Source organism: Bombyx mandarina, chromosome 25, assembly GCF_030267445.1.
Source record: "Bombyx mandarina strain Sakado chromosome 25, ASM3026744v2".
Classification (NCBI taxonomy): Eukaryota; Metazoa; Arthropoda; class Insecta; order Lepidoptera; family Bombycidae; genus Bombyx; species Bombyx mandarina.
The window spans coordinates 3,082,152-3,103,112 of NC_143231.1; the positions used below are offsets into that span (position 1 = coordinate 3,082,152).

General features: G+C 45.5%; 1 protein-coding gene across 1 annotated transcript in view; it reads right to left on the reverse strand.

The window, feature by feature from the left end:
• Positions 1-1,251: 1,251 nt before the first annotated feature.
• The window catches only part of LOC114243932 (N-acetylneuraminate lyase), a 275,732-nt gene continuing 256,022 nt past the window's right edge, over positions 1,252-20,961 (reverse strand). The window contains exon 9 of the transcript XR_016325399.1: positions 1,252-1,296. The gene's annotated coding sequence lies outside the window, so the exon portion shown is untranslated. The remainder of the gene's footprint in view (positions 1,297-20,961) is intronic.

Here is a 20,961-nt window from a genome sequence, read left to right on the forward strand (position 1 = left end):
GCTTACCTAAATTAACAAGCGCAAGGTCGAGGTCCCGGAACGTCTCGTCCCCGCTAGCCAGGGACGCAGCCGACGTCGACATCGACTCCACCGACGTCGCCGGTGACACCGCGCCCCTCCTCCTTACTGGTGCCCACTGGGGAGCAGGCATCGCGTCTTCCGACGCAGCAGCAGACCCCGAAACCACCGGAGTCACCTCCTCGATGGCCATCGTCTTTTCCGGCACCTCAGTGCCGGAGGATGACGCGCTGCCGTCATTGGAAGTTGGCAATGGTGTTTTTCTTCGCCCCCTCTTTTTCCCCACCGATGGTCTGGTGGGGTTGATTGCACCCGAGTCGCTGGCGAGCGCAGAGCGCATCGAGCCGGCGATCGGGGAGCACCTCGGTTCGACGGGAATTCCGCTGCCCGTCGCACAGCCTCCTTCATCCTGATAATTGTTGCCCCCCCCAGAATACGTGGGGCAGCGTGCTTCCACTGAGGTGGAAGCACGGAGGGATTCTCCACCCGACTCGCGGGCGGTACCCTCCTGGGGTACTAACTTTGCACAATTGTCCATCATGTCTATGAATTCCTTTTTTATTAACCAGGGGTTTGGTCCCCTGGGATCTACGACACCCTCGGGACTGGAAACCCTCCAGCCATACATCCCATCGCCGGGTGTCGAGCTTGGGATTGGGGCATTTTTGAAGAGGTTTGCATCCTCGCGGCTTCGACCAGTAAAGGCAGAAGCCCCCGTTCCCCATGACTGGGGTTTACGGTTTGGCCGACGGTGGCCGAAGCCTGTCCATCGCCCACAACGCGGTGCGGAGCCACGCCGGCGAACCGGTACCTCCCATATCTGGAAGGCTTTCCCCTGTAGCCGAAGCCGGGGACATGGCAACCCGCAGCCGGAAGACACAAAAGTGCCGCTGGCTCATCAGGCTCCCGAGAGCCAATCCCTCATCCCCAGAATGGCACCCTTTGCCAGTGCAAAGGGCGTGGAGAGGGTCCCTCGCTCTCTCTTAAGGTAGCCCCCGCAGAATGCAGAGGCGGCCGAGGAGAGCTGGGTGCAGTTCTCTTTGTCGCGGCGTCCCACACAGATTCCTCTGCACGCGATTTTAGGGACGCACGCTTAAGCCCCACCGCCACGACAAGGCGGAACTGCATTCGGTGGGGAATTTCTAGGTCTATTCAAATCATTTCAATCCTACAGCTAGATTCGTTAAAATAGATATTTTTTCAGGTATTTCAATTTTAAATTAGTCTATTGTAAAGTTCACGCATTGTCGCTTAGTCACGTTTGCCTTTCAAGCGTCGTTAAGTAAGTAGAATTGGGATCGTAGTGCATAAAATAAAACTATTCAACAATTGCACTTTTGTTGTGCTCTTCCAAAATCTTCTCTGTTATAATAATTAGAAATTAACTGACTCTTTTTTTACGCCTTACTCATTCAACCGTCTTCGCCATCTTACTTTTCTTAGTCATTCTCTTTTCCCTTCCTTCTACTTTCTTTTACTTACATCTTAACGCACTTTTCCACGCTCTTCTCATACGTTCAGTTCTTACCAATCCTATATGTATGTATATGGTAATATAATATGTGCGGTGGTAATATATTTCGAATTTGATTTTTTTATTGCTTAAATGGGTAAACGGACCATCTTGTAACATGCTTTCTAAGTCACACTTCACAACACGGCTGCCCTTAAACTGGAATGCATTAATGCTTCGTGGCAGAAATAGGTAGAATTTTATTTATTTTTATTGCTATGACAACTTCAATGTAAATGCCGCCACCTACCTTGAGATATAAGTTCTAAGGTCTCAGTATAATTACAACGGCTGCCCCACCCTTCAAACCGAAACGAATTACTGCTGCATGCCAGAAATAGGCAGGATGGTGGTACCTATCCGTGCGAACTCACAAGAGTTCCTACCACAAGTATTCATTTTTTATTTTGTATCCCCAATAGTTCTACTATGAGGTGTTTCAGGATTATCCATTCTTTCTGGGACACCCTGTATATGTTAGGATGAATTGGAATTAAAATAAACGTTATTAAATCGACGGAGCTATACAGACCACCGAGGACAAGTAGACGTAGGAAAGTATAGTGCATCGAGTGGTCATTATTTCAAACTAGACACGACCTTCAGCAATGAAACGACCGATTCAGAAGAAGAAAAAATCGATGAGCAATAACTAACTAACATTTGACAATTTCTCAGACACGTCACCAAACTATAAGTTTAATAAGACATTAATTTGTCTAGTAGTATTTACCATCAAGAATCAATATTGGATTGCGAATTCAATAAGACAAGACAAGCAGATGCTACACGTGCTCATGTCGCGTAGTTTGAGAACGTATGGGACAATTTGAGGTGATAAAACAGTGTGAGCTATACTCTGTGTGAATTTTGCTCTTCGTACACAGTCATTTTTAATTTTTTATTGCTTAGGTGTGTGGACGAGCTCACGTAAATGCCGCCACCTACCTTGAAAATCAATAACAGACAAATCAAAACAAATCAGACTCTATTCTCATTTCGATTGGATAGCGGTCTGGAGTGCTAAACACTGTACCATCGCGCCAATCAAAATGTTCACTTCTTGTATATCTGTAAATTAGTATATTTTCATTTTGCCTATATGTATTCGAATTTTCATTAGACTGTATTTTGATATAAATAATTACATTGATTGCACCAGCAAAGTGATTGTCAATATAAAACATTGACAAATTGGCAAGAATTATAATAATATGACAGATGTCACCTCAATTACAGTTGCAACCGATAGTGCAATAGTTGACAACATTTTGAAATTAGAAAAATAAGAATAAGTCAATAATAATTTTAAGAAATATGAAACCCAGAATAGTATGTACATTTTCACTAAATAACAAAAATTTTAAAATTACACTTATTAGAGAAAAAGAAAACTTGATTACATTTGATCATATTAATTAAGGTTAGGTTTTATTTAGTTGGAAAATGATCGACACCAGATTTTTCCTGTACGATTGTTACATAACTTTTTGTCTTATAAATCGATGAACACCGGCTGCACGCACGAAAAAGTGTCACATTCCACCTGAGCCTGAACGTGCAAGCGAGAGCGCGGAACGATAGGGAGGCACGATTTGCTCAAGCGTTAATTTATCGAAAAAATTGTAATTTTCAATGAACTCCATTTTTGTATGACAATAATGATAATTCAGTGATAATAATTCAATTAAATCCATAAAAGTATAATTTTTTTTTTATCAATGTTTTGTTATCACGTAAAACTATCGTCTGTAAGTCGACTTTATAAACAGTCAATTATTTTTTCTCTAGATTGTACTCTCGGAACACTAATACCACTGTCTTCAACTGGCTACTACTAAGTAAGGTATTTTAAGCATATCTTCCGTGCATGTGTTTGTCACTGAACTCCCCTTAAACGGCTGGATCAACTTGACTGAATTTTTGCAGGACAATGTCTGTTGGGTCCGCTAGTATCATATAATATAATAAAATATTATATATTATATTAAATAAAATAATATATATTATCTATATATATAAAATTGAATTGCTGTTCGTTAGTCTCGCTAAAACTCGAGAACGGCTAGACCGATTTGGCTAATTTTGGTCTTGAATTATTTGTGGAAGTCCAGAGAAGGCTTAAAAGGTTAGATAAATATGAAAATGGTCGTCATTTAATAAAAAGAACAATTTTGTTTTTCCTTTGATGTGTCCTCCGTCGGATGGATTCCTTTTGTTTGTTTTAAGTTTATTTTATACAAAAGTTTAGGTATTTTATTTATCGATTGAGGCATTACGAAGTCTGCCTGGTCAGCTAGTATTTAATAAAAACACATTCCAAACAACCAATTTCACATAAGAGTTTGACGTTGCCAAGGAAGAACCGTAGCTCGAACCCGCTATAGTAAATTGTACCATCTGGATCTCTAACCTAAACGCTATCTCATCATATAAACGAAATAGAATTATTCAAATAGATGTACAGTTCAGTCGAATGCTTTCACGTGGAGCGCCGCGCCGATGCACAAATGGTAATTTCGTATCGCTCATAGTATATTTAGAGCACTGATGGATTTCATTATTTTGTTGGGTGTGTATTTTCTTTTATTTTCAGCATTTTAGACATAATTAAAACAACTAGAGGTCCCGCAGTAGTCGAAACTCGACTATAATTAATTGGAATTGTAAGTTTGTACACTACTATGATTGTAATTTATACTTCTATAATCACAAATTTCGCCAAGGCTACACTATAAAAAAATATTAATAAAGACAAACAATATTTAATCTATTCTCAATTTGACCACAGACGTCAAGAACAAAAGTTTGACAATAAATAGTATGCATGCGTGTGTGCGTCGAATACATGGTATGTAGTGTGTGTAATGTTTTCTTTATTGATTTAATGTATCTTTTATGCATTATTTAAAAAAATATTAGCATTGTGCACTTCTTCTCTATATTCTCTATAAGTGTGGAAAATTTCATACTCCTCCGTCCGCGCAATTTTCATAAAAAGGGATACAAGTTTTTGCTTCACGTATTAATGTATACATTTCAACATTTTAATCTCGCGTTTTTTATTCTCTTTATATAATTTCTGTCGTTCCGAACAATACGGTTTGCGTGATTACAGACGTTTGTCGTGTCCACGAAAATCCTTTGCAACTCATTTCAGTTTTGATTATAGAATTGCAATCGTCTAACACAGGGGCTCCCAAACTTATTTTGTATACTGCCCACTTTGAGAATAAATTATTTTTTCCATTTTTTCCCCCAATTTTTTCACCTAGAAACCACTATAGCGAGAGCTTAGTCGGGGTCTAAGAGTCCTCCTAGATGAAATTACAAATCGCTTTCCAAGGCTCTACACAACGCCCCAATTTTTTTCTGGGTCTCTTAACGCCCCCCTTTAAGCCTGCAGCGCCCACAAGGGGGCGTTATCGTCCACTTTGACAAAAGCTGGTCTAACAATAATATTGTATCGTTCCAAAGATCATCTGATTTTTCTGTAACGACAAATAGCCTAGCTGCGGGTCATTATACGGCCGTATTTGCTAGAAAATTGTTAGAAGCGCTAGTCCAGGGCATAACTAAGACACTGCCCATTTAAAAACTCGCATTGCACTAGATGGTTGGATGATATCGGAGTTTTCGCAATGTTAGTTGTAGCAAACCTCATCAGTATTAACATTGGGATGCCTATGAAGATACTCACGCAAACACTAAAATTGTTAATGCTAATAACAACAAAAAATATTAAACAATATACCAAAGTTTTATCAAAGACATTCCACCTTGTCCCCCTAGAAGGCAAGCCCATAGATTACGTACATAAACTCTATGCTCGCCAGATTGCATGGGTCATAACAGATAAACGGCCGTTGTAATTTCAGTCTACCCTCTTCTCGGGGGGTCCCTCGCGTAAAACGGAGCCCTACCTAACTCTACGGTATTGAGATATCAAAATCGATGAGAAATAAAAATAAAGGGAAGTACATAAGTGTACCCGAGGCTCTGGAAGATACCAAAAATGTTTTTTTCTTTGTTTTGTTTTGGAACCTTTTGTATACCTCTAAGATGTGTGTATATTACAATATGTTGTCATACATCTTGAGACTAGAGATGGTGAGGTCTATTGTGAGACTACTCAGGTAGGTACCGTCGTCCTGTCTACTACTATGGAATGACCTATGGAATGAGCTCCCCTCCACGGTGTTTCCCGAGCGCTATGACATGTCCTTCTTGAAACGAGGCTTGTGGAGAGTATTAAGCGGTAGGCATTGGCTTGGCTCTGCCCCTGGCATTGCTGAAGTCCATGGGCGACAGTAGCCACTCACCATAAGGTGGGCCGTGTGCTCGTCTGCCTACAAGGGCAATAAAAAAAAATACTACCATGGAGCAAGGTTGGACAGCAGTTTTTAAATATGCGTACTACATCGATCTCATGTCTGAACGCAGTTGGTGGAATTAGCTTTGTGATCTTTTTGGTACCAACCATGTGGGTAGCTAACAAAAATAATTGAATACAGATAAAATTTGTATAACATCAACGACATGGCTCATAACAAATTCAAACCAAAATTGATCATAAATCTACTTCAAGTGATAGTTTTACTAAGCTAGACTGATATAATGGGTGTGGTAATGGTAAAAAAAACGATTTAATTGAACAGCAAAGAGACTGAAAACACATTTGACGTCCGCCAAAACCCATTCGAATTCGAACCTAGTTGGAACTCAAAGGATTTGCATGGAAAATGAGAATGGGGGCGCAACTTGATATAAAATTCGCTAATACGGGAACTGAGGCCGGCTTAACACCACAAACTGTTGAAAGCAAATGCTTTTTGTATTAACACGGTAACGCTTTGAATACTCTGCAAGCAAAAATAACTTCTACAGTTGAGACTTATAGATTAAATTTGTTCTCGCGCCAATAATGCTCTAGTTGAGCGTCATTTGAGCGCACAGGGGGTAGGTATCACCACCGTGCCTATTTTTCCGTGTCACAGTAATGGATTTTGGTTCGAAGAGTGGTGCAGCCAACGTTGTTGTCAGATTTTCTAGACAGGGTTATGCAGTGGCAGCTGCTATCGTGTAGCCTCAGAAATTCTATGTCTCCGGACTGAGAAGCTGATTCTTCAAATCATCAATCATTCATAATCGGTCCATCCTATAGATTAAGTTTGAATGCGGGTAAAAGTTTTCCCTATCGTAAAAACGCAGATTTAATGATTTCTACTACCCCTCAAAAAAAAAACGCTTCAGAATAAGCACTGATGAAAGCTGTAACATTAAAATTAAAAAATGCGATGAGTACGAGAAAGACCTACGATAGTAGGCGTTACAATAACACTCGTTCTAATGGGCCCTCTCAGAACCCATCGACCTTCAGAAAGGGTCTCAAACAAAATACCCTTAATGCATATTCAAATCTCGGTTGAGTGTACGCTTTTTATTAGCCACTCAAATGTCAAGGGTTAAGGGACGAGAGTGATGAGTCTTGGATTGTAATGTTCAATATAATAATGTACCTAATAATAATAATATACCTAAACATTATTCACTTTAATTTAATTTTGTTTTAATTCCAATTTTTTACATTTGAAAAGTAATATTTTTAGAACGAAATTCCTTATGGGACGATGCGGAAGGGTACTCTAACCGGGAAAAAACGTCCGTAACGTAAGATTTTTATTATTAATACACACAGTATACGACTTAACTTTGTAATAACGTACAATTAGTAATGCAGACTGTACGACTTAACTAAAAATAGCATATTTTTTTATCATTTATTGACCACGATCTCAGTGCGTTCGTTTGCGGAATACACTAACTCTTGCGCAAACAACCATGAATGAAGTGTACCAGAATAAGCTCGCACGTTACTGTGGGTTGTTGCGAAGCCTCCAGTTTTATTTTCTTTATACCTCGAATAGAACTTCAAATTAATATTTTTATAATAAAGAAAGTCGTTCTTAAAAGTCGACCTTAAATTAATATTCGGTGTCCCACGACACCACACATCTTTTTTATTACTTTTTTATGATTCAAACAAGGCTTTTTTGGGTTGCAATTATAAATAGCGAAGATACATAATGACAATGTCGTCAGATATTTCTAATCAGTTTAATAAGTTGATGAAATTGCCTTGAGACGAAAGATTAAGCCTCAATTTATGGTGATTGTTCAATCATCCTAACTACTTATAATACGAAGTCCAGGTTCACGGCTGAAGTCAGTATGTTTAGGAAAGATACTTAGTACTCTGTGTGTAATTGATCTCGGGACTGTTAAATATTTATTCATAAGTAGTGTTCGAGTGAAGAGATCGCAGATCGTTGGTAGGCCGTCAACAATGAGTGCTCATGAACACAATCGACTTTATTTACTAACAGGAAAACTAAAGTAAATATTAAATAGTATAATGCTTTGTTTCTTAGCAAATACGTACTTGATTTTATATTCAGAGGGGTGACTGCCGCGATGTAAAGAATAATAAATACCATATGATAAAATCGAAAATTTATTAATTACTAAATATTTGGGTTTGGCTTTTTTTTCCCGATCGTTGCCAAATTTCATAGGACCATCGGTTAGATAAATTTGAAGATTCCCTGATAATTTCATCGACATTGGTCCGGTCGTTTCGGTATCTACAGGGAACATACTACATCAACTTTTAAATACTCATATATAGATCGGTGTTGGCACGCACCTATTAACTCATGAACCACAACCTTTTTTTATTTTTTATTGCCTAGATATGTGGACGAGCTCACAGCCCACCTGGTGTTAAGTGGTTCCTCGAACCCATAGACACCTACAACGTAAATGCGCCACACACCTTGAGATATAAGTTCTAAGGTCGCAGTATAGTTACAACGGCTGCCCCACCCTTCAAACCGAAACGCATTACTGCTTCACGGCAGAAATAGGCGGGGCGTTGGTACCTACCCGTGCGGACTCACAAGAGCTCCTACCACCAGTAACCTATCCTATTTCTGACGCACAGCATTCATACCAAGCTGTCTGCTATGAAAGATGGGCCAGACGTGCAACTCAGAATTAAGCCTCCATCTGTAAATACCGCACGGTATTAGGGTTAAATTTCTCAACGACCGCTATTACTAATGCTAATTATAGTAAAAACCGGAACGAATTCAAACAGCGGCTGTCAGCTTCGAACGAGCATCCAGAACACTCATTGGAAGACATTAGTCGCACGTTTGTTTAATGAGTTTAGAAGGGGGACAAGACGGGTCGCTTTCGGGACTCGCTTTAACGGCTTCTGCTTCGTATTTGGTGTTTGAAAATTGAACGGGTTTTTTCTTTTCGGTCTCTAGTAGTTGTAGTTTCATTTTTCCAACTGCAAAGGCGAAGGTATCAACACCGTACGACCTAATTTTTTGTTTAATGTCTTTATTGAAATATTGTATGGAGCGAAATGAAGTCAAATTGATTAATTTACGACATTAATCAATTAGAATAGAATCTCAACGTGTCCTTACGGACCTTTCCAATCCTTTGACATTATTATTAGACGCTTGCAGCTCTAGCTCTAGAAGCAGGAACAGACTTAGGGACCTTGGTAACTGTACTCGCCGAACTCGGCAAAGAGTTCGACGTGCAATCCAAACATCAGCTCGCTGAGTTTCTCGCCGGATCTTCTCAGCGGGTCGCGATTCCGATCCGGTAGTAGATTCATTCGCGAAGCAGCTGCCCTTGAGCTATTATGAGGCGCTCGGGCAGCTGTTAGCAAATTCCACCCCTCCTGGCTGAAACCGTACTCGCCCATCTTTCCTTGAGAAACTGGAAAGACCTCTGGGCCACCAGTAAAAAAAAATTAATGTGGCCTTATATCTTGTTGAGGAAATTAAAAAGTTTCTATGAACACCGATTTAGTTTCTATAGTTGTTACTGAATGGAAGAAAGAATTCAAAGAAAACTTCTTGGATTTATGTCAATCAGTACCAGACTGTGAAACTTCACTATATGTAGAGAAACAATTAGCTCACAGTAAGTAAATTTTTGCTGAATGTGCTTCGGATGATGATGTGGTGTAACTTAAATCTCAAAGTAAGTTAAAGTTTTTTAAAATAAAATGATAAAAGTCTCATCAAAATACACAAAAAAAAATCAGAACAAACAGCAGAGTTTGAAAAATGTTTTTTTTTTATCACACGTACGGTTTACGTAACGTGGTGTAACGACAGAAAAACAGACACTTCAATTTTATTTATTATATATTGCGTAGAGAATTTTTAAATGTTTTTGATAGAAAAATCGCTCGCGGTGGCCAAATAATCGGTGCATTCCAATAAAAGTCCATGTCGTTGCCAATACACGCTACATGCACGAAAGTATACTGAAAGCGCTCTTAACGCTGTTACTGATGCAAATCAGAATGTGCAAGCCGATAATCTGATTACGCCAAGCTATGCACTGGTATATGCAGAATTGGAACAGTTAGGGTAGAATCCGTATTCTGCGTCGCCTCGAAACTTCCTCGAATCTACTCAACCAATTTTAAGAATTTTACTGATGTGGCATTGGGAGTCCGGACAAGTGGGTACATCGCCGTGTCTGTTTCTTCCGTGAATCAGTCAAGGGTATGAAGGTTACAGCAGTCGTTTACTATTAAGCTGAGACTTACAATTTATGTCTCAAGGTGAAGGCGAAATCGAACTGGTTGGTGTCTGAGGTCTCCGGTAACCACTTAACACGTGTGGGCATAGAATTCGTCCACTCCTCTAAGCATTAAAAACTAAAAAAATACTAAAAAGAGGGTAGACAGATTTATCCGCTCCTAACATCCTACCCGCAGTCTTCAGTCTACCATGGCGCTTCCAATAGCACCGAAATATCGTGAACATACCAAATACGAAAATCTTTGCGAAGCCCTTAAATGAGGGTGTTCAAAAGAACTGACAGTATTATAAGATTTGTCTTGGATTTATCTTTAGGACACGAAGATCCCCAGGTGTTCGATAAACACCAATCTTCTGTATTAGTAACTCTCTATTTCTTGGTGTAGGAGGTATTGTGGGTCCGCACGAGCCCGCACTTTACGACAGTCTTTGTAATCAATGTATTTGTAATTTCTACGGACCTTGGTAACCACTAAGCATTAGATGAGTTGTGATTTCTATCACTGCCTTAAAATTTTATATATGCCATAAAAATTTAAAACCAGAAATACGTTTTTTCTAATTGGGTCTGTGATGATTATGGTCAAGCACTTGAAGTAGAAAAGAAAAATTATGAACAGTACATACATATTGCACAAAAAAAGATTGGGAATTGACAAAGCCTTGCTTAAAGTCGCCTGAGCATATTACGATACGACCATAATTCGCGAGCGTGAAATGATAGTTAACTTTTCACATAGATCTTTCTGTTAATAGGTAGGACCTAGTAATATTATACTTTAAGCAAGAACGCCCAGTTATTTTCAAACAAAGATGACGCGGTACGTCCGTGCGCCCCTAAAACTTCACGTCCGGGAATTTTTGGAAGTGAAACGTAAGGGCGTTAAGAGTAAAATTTTACTCTCGACAGACTCGTTACGACTAGAGAGAAAAGATACAATTTAGAACGAGCGAGAGTGAGAAAATAGACAGATCGTCTCGCGAACGCGAAAATAGTTTACGTGTACCAAGTTACAATTGCACATTTTTTTTGTTTTCATTAAAAAAATATTATTAAATTACTTTACACGGTATTTAATAAACAAGCAAAAGTTTTCTTAACTTTTAAACTTATGTTTTATTTTTATTTTTATTTATGAGACGCCAAAATGAAATCGTTAAATTTAAGGCGCAAAAAATAAAAGTTGAGGGTTACTGGTTTATCTACAATAAAAACTACAAGACTTGTGAACGATCTTAGCTCGGTGAGTTATTTACTTCGAAACATGAGCGAGACAGTTATCTGCGTTCGCCTTAGAATTTCAATCTACTCTAAAATCTAATATGAAGTGATATTAGCATCGAATCGAGTCTCACACGGACTAGGTACGCGATAAGTTTGACTACACTCTGTGCTTCTGTCTTCATCTGAAGTGGGGTGCGAATTAAGTACGTGCTCGCCTTACTGATACGGATTCGGACTTATTTCGTTCTGCTCAATTCACTGTCGTTATGTGTGTATTACGTTTTGTTGTTTTGACGAGTCAGATAATTTCTTGATTGAAAATCGAGCATATGCTGGCAAGAATCGAATTACTTTTTTTCGTGTCACTTTTTGTTTATTTTTCGGTTTTTTTATTTTTTTTATTGCTTAGATGGTTGGACGAGCTCACAGCCCACCTGGTGTTAAGTGGTTACTGGAGACCATAGACATCTACAACGTAAATCTGCCACCCACCTTGAGATATAAGTTCTAAGTTCTCAAGTATAGTTACAACGGCTGCCCCACCGTTCAAACCGAAACGCATTACTGCTTCACGGCAGAATTAGGCAGGGTGGTGGTACCTACGCGCGCGGACTCTCAAGAGGTCCTACCACCAGTAATGTGGCAAGTTGTAACGGTTGGCAATGTGATTCAGCCAACTACTACGAAACTCGAAGTCCCAATTATATAATATTATGTATAGTTATAATGGATGTCTCACGACCTTTGAAGTCATCATTGCTTAAATGATATAGCGCCTAGGGTATTAGTTCTTGCGAAGTGACTATATCGATATCTTGCAGACACTAAGTTTTATAGTCAAATACGTAGTCATGTACTCACAAATTATTCCCACGATGATCGAGAGATAGACCTCAAGACTTTTTTTGCCCTTGTAGACAGACGAGCATACGGCCCACCTGATGGTGAGTGGTTACCGTCACCCATGAACCTCAGCAATGCCAAGGGCAGAGCCATGCCGCTGCCTACCGTTAAGTGCTGCTCACAAGCCTTGTTTTAAGAACGTTATCGTTAATTTATGGACGATGGAATTCATGTTGTGATGACCATAGGCTCCGGTATCCATTTAACACCAAGTGGGCCGTGTGCTAGTTGACATATCTATACATTAAAATAATAAATATACCGAAAGCAACTATCAGAAAAAAATAAAATTCTACATACACATCAAGGTTAATTAAATGTTGAGATTGTGAAATGTTGAAAAGTATTTACATAGAATATTTTTGCCTTCAACAAATTTATTATTGATGAGTTAATTAAACATTGACACCTACTATACTTAATTAATATAAGACCACAAAAGCCACATTTTAATCATTAAATCGTACGAGAAGCTAAAGATAAAATGTTAGTTCCACTGCTGTTAAATGAAGGTTTGATTTAAAAAAAAACCAGCCAATATTTAAGTTATTAGCATTCAACAACTCTTGCTTCATTTTTCGCAACGTTCGTCCCTTGGTACTCAGCCCGCAATGTACTCAACAATCATCAATAGCTCAGATATTCGAAATAATACAGGTCCCTAGAGTTCATTAATAACGCGAGCACGTTTGTTATATTCCCTCATCAAATACGCAAGTCATTCTCAGTTTAGTTTCACCTTATCGAACTCAACGCTTGTTCGATTCGGTTCGGATCAGTTACTCGAACTAGTACTACTACAAAAAAAAAACAACCTAATCGCAACTAAAATAAAGTTTAAAATTTCATCTACAAAAGATTTATTGTTGCGTACAAACGTTTTTTTTTTTTTTTTTTTTTTTTCCTACCTATGCTGATTGATAGCCTTGAGAGGCTATTTCAGCTTCGCCCTAACGTTAGTAGGTGAACTCGCGGGGCTCAACCGGAGAGTTGCTAACACTGACCCTAGCAAGAGCAGTGCTTCGCAGAATCTACCACCGGATCGGAAACGCGACCCACTGAGAAGATCCGGCGAGAAACTCAGTGGGCTGTGTCTATGGGTTAGTTCGCTCGTCGAGCCCTTCGTCGCAAGCGACGGGTTCGACGAGGACGGTGACCGGTGCTTGTGGTGCCTAAAAGCACCGTTAATGGATCAGGAGGATCCGTAATGACGTGCTTTGGGCGACGTCGACGGTTTACCATTCGGTCTACTGGGTCGGGTATGTAATTTCCAGCGGCTACGATGAGAGGGTTCTCATGTCGTGCCGCCTTCTCAAAATGGCGCAGCGATGACGACTGTAGATACTTACTAAGAGAGTTGAGCTCCAGGTCATCGTGGAGATCCACATTCCTAAGGAACCATGGCGCTCCGACGGCTATCCTGCAGAATCGTGATTGAATAGCCTGAAGGGATTTCAAGTGGGTGCGGGCTGAGTGAGCGAACACTACGCTTGCATACGTCATGACGGGGCGTATACAAGTTTTGTAGAGAGTTACCTTATTGCGGAGGGACAGTTTGCTTCGACTACAAAGCATTGGATAGAGTCGTCCTAGAATAAACGCGGCGCGGTCGCGTACCGTTTTTATATGGGGACGGAATGTCACCCCTCTGTCGAGGGTGACGCCTAGATATTTGACCTTCGAGACCCACGGTATGGGCTGGCCAAAGAGAGTGATGGGACTAACGGCGGAGGTGTTTGCGCGCCTACTACGGAGTGGGATGCTCGAAGTGATGTTCGGAGGGCGACCCCTTTTGAAGAGCACCGCTGCGCTTTTCGTGGGGTGGCTACTGCGATCTGGAGTCGCCGATGAAGCAGCGACATCTTCCTACACGAGTAGTAGATAGCCGTGTCATCGGCGAAGAGCGCTAGATGGGTCTCCGGAGACCGGGGTATATCATTGATATACAAACTAAATAATAACGGGGAGAGCGCGGAGCCTTGCGGGACTCCGGCAGTCAGTTGACGGGGACGAGAACGAGTTCCCTCTACTCGATATCGAAACGAACGGTTCGACAAGAAGTCTCGTATGATGAGCACGAGTCTGTCTGGCACTCCCATGTTGTACAGTTTGTAAATTAAACCGTTGTGCCAGACTTTGTCGAACGCCTTCGCGATGTCGAAGAAGAGGGCGCCGGTCGGGATTTGTTTACGCCTATTTAGTCCTATCAGAATGTGCTCCGTGAGGCGGTGCACTTGTTGTACGCACGAGTGTTTTGAGCGGAATCCGAACTGTTCGTCTATGAGAATTTTGTTCGCGGTAACAAAATCCCAGAGGCGTTTCCTAAGGAGACGTTCGTAAATTTTTCCTATCGTCGAGAGGAGACTAATCGGACGGTAACTAGAAGTTTCGTTTCTCGGTTTGCCCGGCTTATGTATACCGATAACGTCCGCTTCTTTCCACACCGCGGGAAAGATGCAGTGCGTCATAGCGGCATTTAAAATTGTAGCCAACATTGCTATCAGTTGGACTGGCAAAAATTTTAGCGCGCGGTTGTGGATGCCGTCGGAGCCTGGTGCCTTCCTAGGTTGGAGGTTGTGGATCGCGTCTCTAACTTCGTCAGTGGTAATGGGGGGTAACGCGTCCGAGGGCGGCAGGGAAGCTCTGCACTCGACTTCCCTGTCGACTAACTCGGTGTGTTCGGGGTCCGCGTGTTGAGTGCTGGTGGTGCACTGCTCTTGCAGTGCATCGGCCAGTAGCTCAGCCTTGTCATCGTCATCGAATGCCGGTGGTTGGCCTGAAGGGCGTATGAGGGGAGGCATAGTAGCGGTAGTTTCGGATTTGAGAGTCCTAGCTAGTCGCCAGTATGCTTGGTGGGAGGGCGCGAGTTGTTCTAAATAACTATGCCAATTATCGTTACGCGCGTCGCTTAAGCGGGAGTGGACTTCGCGTTGTAGACGACGCATCTGAATCCGGTTTGAATGCGTGGGAAGACGATCGTAGGCCCGGATTGCCGCGTTCCTAACTCTTAAGAGATTCCTAAGATCGGGGGACAGTCTGATGCGGTGGAAGCTGTCCTCCACATCGACTTCTTTAGAAGATCTAATGATCGCGGAAGAGATGTGATCGGTAATGATGTTTATGGATTCGACGGTGTCCTCGGGGGATGGATTCGAATCCGGGCCGTAAGGGAGGATTGGCGGAGCGGCGTCGGCTAGGCACGTGCCCAGCTTATTCCAATCCACCATGGTCCTCGTAACAGAGACTGGGTTGTGAGGGCGACCGAGCTGCATAACGACAGGTCGGTGGTCTGAGTCGAGCTCTGACATTGCTTCGATGGAACGCAAGCGCAGAGTTACGTTCCTAAGCAATGCCAGGTCTATAGTGCTCGGACGGAGCGCGATGTTATACGGATAACATGTTGGAGTTGGGGGACCGACTATTTCAAAGGTGAGGTCGTCTATAAACGCGTCGAGACGCCTACCGTTAACGTTTGTACGATGGCAGTTCCACCTAGTGTGGTGGCAATTTAAATCGCCTGCCAGGATGACGGAGTCTCCCATGCCGAACAGTGACTCGATGTCACTGCTCAGGAGGGGCTTGTCCGGGGGAGATAAACGGATGCGATGACGATCGGCTGGTGTCCCGTCAGCGAGATGCGGCACACTGACGCCTCGATATGTAAGAGCGAGGGAGTATCGAGAGGGACAACGTGCAGGGCCCGTCTATAGTAAATGGCAGTCCCGCCTTTCGAGGCGGTGAGTCTGTCATTCCTAACCATGACGTAGTTCGCGACTTTCGGGTCGCGACGCGAGGGCTTCAGACAGGTCTCCTGCACTAACAAGATATCTATAAGATTGTCGCGGAGGAATTCGAAAATTTGATCGCGTTGCCACGCGAGTCCGTTAGCATTGTAGAATGCTAACGTAAGGGAATACGGTTTTTCTTTACCTTTTTGCGCCATTGATTACCGGTAAAGATTTTATAACGTACGCGACACGGACTCGTAAACGTCCATGTGATCGAAAGCGGCCGCGAGCCGCTGTTCGGGGGTTACCGACCTACGGATAGCGTCAGCGAACGATCGCAGACGGTCGAAGTTCACCGCGGTGACGAAGTCGCGCACGAGCGCGAAGTCGTTGGCGGCAGAGGGTTGCGGGGGACGGAACGCGGGCGCGGGGCGAGGTGCGAGCAGGGGCTGGGGCGCGGGGCGTGTCACGAGCGGGGGCGGGGGTGCGGTTTCCGTTCCCGCCTTCGTATACGGCAGCGGTTTTTTCCACGCCGAGACCGTGGGAACTGCAGCCGGCACGAAGGCGGGTTTCGGCACTGAAGGTGCCGAAGTCTTTGGGCCGACGGTTCGCGGAGCCGGGTGGGTTGGACGTTTTCGCGGAGCCCTAGGACATCCACGGTAGTTCGCGGGGTGCCCTTGCTTAAGGCATAGGACACAGCTTGGAGGTTCGGTCGCGGTTTCCCTAACACGCGAGCAATCTAATGTGGCGTGGTCGCCGAGGCACTTAACGCAGCGGGGGCGCGCGTGGCAATTACGAGCCGAGTGGCCGTAAAGCTGGCATCTGTAGCACTGCCCGGGAGTGCCACGTTTATGGGGGGCTTCGATGGAGACCCCGGATAGGCCGCAAACTGTCGAGAGGCATGAGATTTTCTTTTTTGCCTCCGGGGTTGGCTCCAACGCGACGAGTATCATGTTGTAGGGCTGCTTGCCCTGCCCACTGTGCATCCGATGCACACTAACTATAGGGAGTGCCTGAGCGATCAGGTCCTCCTTAACGTAGTCTATGTCTAGTTCTTTCGGTACTCCGCGTATTACTACGCGGAGCTCGCGGTCCTCCTGAAGAGCATAGGTGTGGAAACCTATGTTCTCCTTTCGGAGGTATGCTGAGAGGGCCCTATGGTCGCCCGGCGTTGCGACCTTAATCTGAATCGCGTGCGCGACGTTACGCGCATGGGTGTAGTTAATTTTATTTGCCTGAAGGGCCTGGGATACGCGATTCCACGCTGTCTTCTCTTGAAGTATCAGCGGGGGCGGGGCAGCTACTTTAGGAGCGGGCGCGGGCTTGGGACGCGGCGGCGGGGTTACGCGGCGAGCGGAGTCCGACTCCGGTGTCACGACTACCTGCGGGCGGGAGGCGGTCGCGGATTTTGTTTGCTTCGTCGTGGAGCTACGGGACTCCACGGCGCGAGTACGCTTTTTACCGCGCGTTACGGTTTGGAACCCATCCGAAGTTCCAGGCTGAGGGCTTGACGCGGATTCGAAATCCATCTCCGATTCGGTATCGGAGCCTGAACTCGAAACGATCGAGGTCGCGACGGACGAAGCGCGCGATGACGTAAACGACGCGGGCACGGGGGTGGGGGTAGCGTTAGGCGCTATGTGAGCCGCATCGTCGGAACGTGCGCTCGAACTTAACGCGGAGGCGGGGGGCGCGCGGCGTGCCTCCGAGGCACGGTTGAGAAACGCGGCGACGGACGCGGGGGGGGAGGGATTGCCACGAGAGGCCCTATACCTAAGATACTCGGCCCTAATTGTCGGGTACCTTTCCCGGAGGAACCCGACAAAATCACTGTCACTGACACTAACACTTTCACTATTGTCTTCCATGCTTCGGTCTTCTTGCCCGGGGGGGGCGGCCCCGGGACTTTTGTTGAACTCGCCGAAAGGCGAGGCCCCGGATAGGATTGGTAACCCCCCTGTGCTGCAGGACAGCAAGGAGCAGGGGGGGGGGAATGCCTATGCCGTGAAAACGGCAATCGGCGGGGAAAAGGAAAGGAACCCGCTCGGGCTGTATAGTGCTACAGCAGGCAGAATCGCGAGCGGGAGTCTAGTCTTGAAAAAGACTGTTGTTTTGGGAAGGGTTAGGAAATCGCTAGCCTGTGATAGTGCCACAGGAAGCCTGATCGTAGCGATTGGTTTTGTCTTGAAAAAGACAGTTGGTAACAGGTGGGTTCGCGGTTACAATACTTTAGCGCACAAAAATGGACTTCCGAGACGCAAATCGCAAGCGACCAACGGATCGGAACGTCCGCACTACCGAATTGTAAGCACGATGTATTCACGGTCACTACACTGTCGAGCACAACTGTGAGTTCAGAGACGCAGCTCGCAAGCGGGCCACGGATCGGAAAGCACGTCCGCGCACGACCGAGTCGTGAGCGAGAATGCAAACGTTTAGCAGTCGGGGTCGTCGTACCCCCTTGCGGGGGCACGGAGCGGGCCTCGGGGAAACCCCTCTGCCCGGGCATGTAACTCCCCGCCTATCGAGGCAGGGGTGGTGCACTGCAGGACTGAGTGAAGCAGGCTTGGAGTTGTGATGTTGGGTGGGATCGCTTTTTCTTCTTTCTTCCTTCTCTAACTTCTTCGTCGTCAGCAGGGGGCGGCCGCTTCTCTCCAACATGTTTTTTTTTTTTTTTTTTTTTTTTTTTATTTTTTTTTTTTTTTTTTTTTTTTTTTTACTTAACCTAAACTAAACCTAACTTAATCTAACTTACATCTAAGTGACAGCAGCGCGCCGTTCCTGCACTCCGTGGAGTGCCGGGGCAGCGCGCGCCGTCACACCTAAACCTAAACCTAATCTAACTTAACCTAACATAACCTAATCTAACCTAGCATGGGGGAGAGAGCAAGCCGCACTCCTCGCTAGAGTCCTCCCCCCCTCTCCCCATTGTTACAATTTTGATGGGAGGGAGGACTGTAGCGGGTATGAACACCCCATCCCAAAAGGGGGTGGGGGGTAGGGTCAAAGCCCCTAATGGAAATGAGGCTGCACCTACGGGGTGCAGCCGCGGTCCCCATACGGGAGACCCGCCAAACGGGCAAGAGGCGTGGGACTAGAGACTGATGAAACTCAGCTCCGAGAGGGGCGCTCATAGGTCCTCCCCGGCCTCACAGCCGGCGAGGAGCTTTAACTCCGAATGATCGTCGGGGGTACCAATAGCTCCCGCGGCAACGCCGTACCATCCGGTGGTCTGGCGTGCAGCGGGGCTATGTTGTGGAGATGCTCATGGGGCCCATTTTCGGCTCGCTCGTACATATTACGGGCGAGCCTAGTCACAAACTCCACGAGCGACTCCACACCTAGGTCCCGGGCAATAACGTCATTTCTGACGTACTGCCCGGCCTTGACGATAATGCGGAGGGAAAGACTCTGCTGGGCCTGCAACCTAGATCGCTGGGACGGCGACAACAGGTGATACCAGGCCTCAGCAGCGTATGTGAGGCGGGAACGGACGTATGTCTTGTAAATGGCGAGTTTGGTCCTGGTCGGAAGCCCGGACGCAAGCACCGGCCGCAACAAGAACCTGGCCGCGCGAGTCTGACCGATGACTCGGTTGACGTGCGCGACCATGCTCAAGGAGCGGTCGATGTCGCATCCGAGATACCGGACCGTGGTCCTGAACTCGACATTCACACCTCGGAGGCTGAGTTTCTTTGGGACGACTCTGATACGGACCGGACCGTAGAGTAAGGCCGCGGTCTTTCCCACATTGACCGCGACTCTCCAACGGTCCAGCCACTGGGGCAGTAAATCCAAAAGCCTCTGCATCCTCATAATGGCTGCAGAGGGGAACGGAGAGGACGAGAAGTAGGCCGAGTCGTCAGCGAACAAGGCCAGCTTCACGTCCTCCTCCCACGCCCGAAGGTGACCCTCCAGTGTGGGGATGTCATTAGTGTAGAGGGCGTATAGGATAGGTGATAGGACACTACCCTGGGGAACCCCGGCCGTAATGGGACGCACGGAAGACCGTGCGCCCTCGACCGCGACAAAGAAGGTTCTGCCCTCCAGATACGACCCGAGCAGTCGCACGTGAGCGTGCGGTAGGCCCGCGTCCCGCAGCTTGTGGACCAGCCCCTCGTGCCACACACGGTCGAAGGCCTTCTCGATATCGAGAAGGACCGCGACCGTGTATTGGCCTGAGTTTCGCCGGTCCGCCAAGTGATGCAGGACACGGGTCAGTTGCAGAGTCGTCGAGTGGCCGCTTCTAAAGCCGAATTGCTCCGGCCTGAGGAGAATATACGGCGATATTCTCCTCAGGAGCAGCCGCTCAAACAACTTGCCCACGTGCGAAAGCAAGGTAATCGGTCGGTAACTGGAGGGCTTTCTCCTGTCCTTGCCGGGTTTGGGCAAGACGATGATCTTGCCCAGTTTCCAAGTTCCAGGGAAGTGTCCTACCCGGAGAATGGAATTAAACAATCGTGTCATGGCTGACACAATTGAAGGAGGGAGATTTTTTAGGGCGAGGGGGGGAATACCGTCCTCGCCGGGGGCTTTGCGCCTCTTCATCAGCTTGATGAGGAGGCGCACCTCCCTGGGAGTGACTAGATCGTCACCTCCCAGCTCGACTCCCGGCGATTCCGGTTTGAGGAGTTGGATTACGCCCTCTGACACCTCCCGATGGAATGCAACCATCGAGGGTGCAGAGACATTCGGAGTGAACTGCCGCTCCAGCGAGTTGGCCAGGACTTCAGCACGAGCCAACGGTGTAAAACACCGTCTTCCCCCCTCGTCCTCCAAGGGGCAAGTGGGGGAAGGCTTGTTTGTGAGCCGGCGACAGATGCGGTGAAGGGGGGCCATCGTACGGTCGTCGGACGCGTCCGACAGTCTCCCCTCCCAGGTGTCACCCCGGTAAGTCCGCATCTTAGTCACCAGCTCATCCTCAAGTCGGTTTAG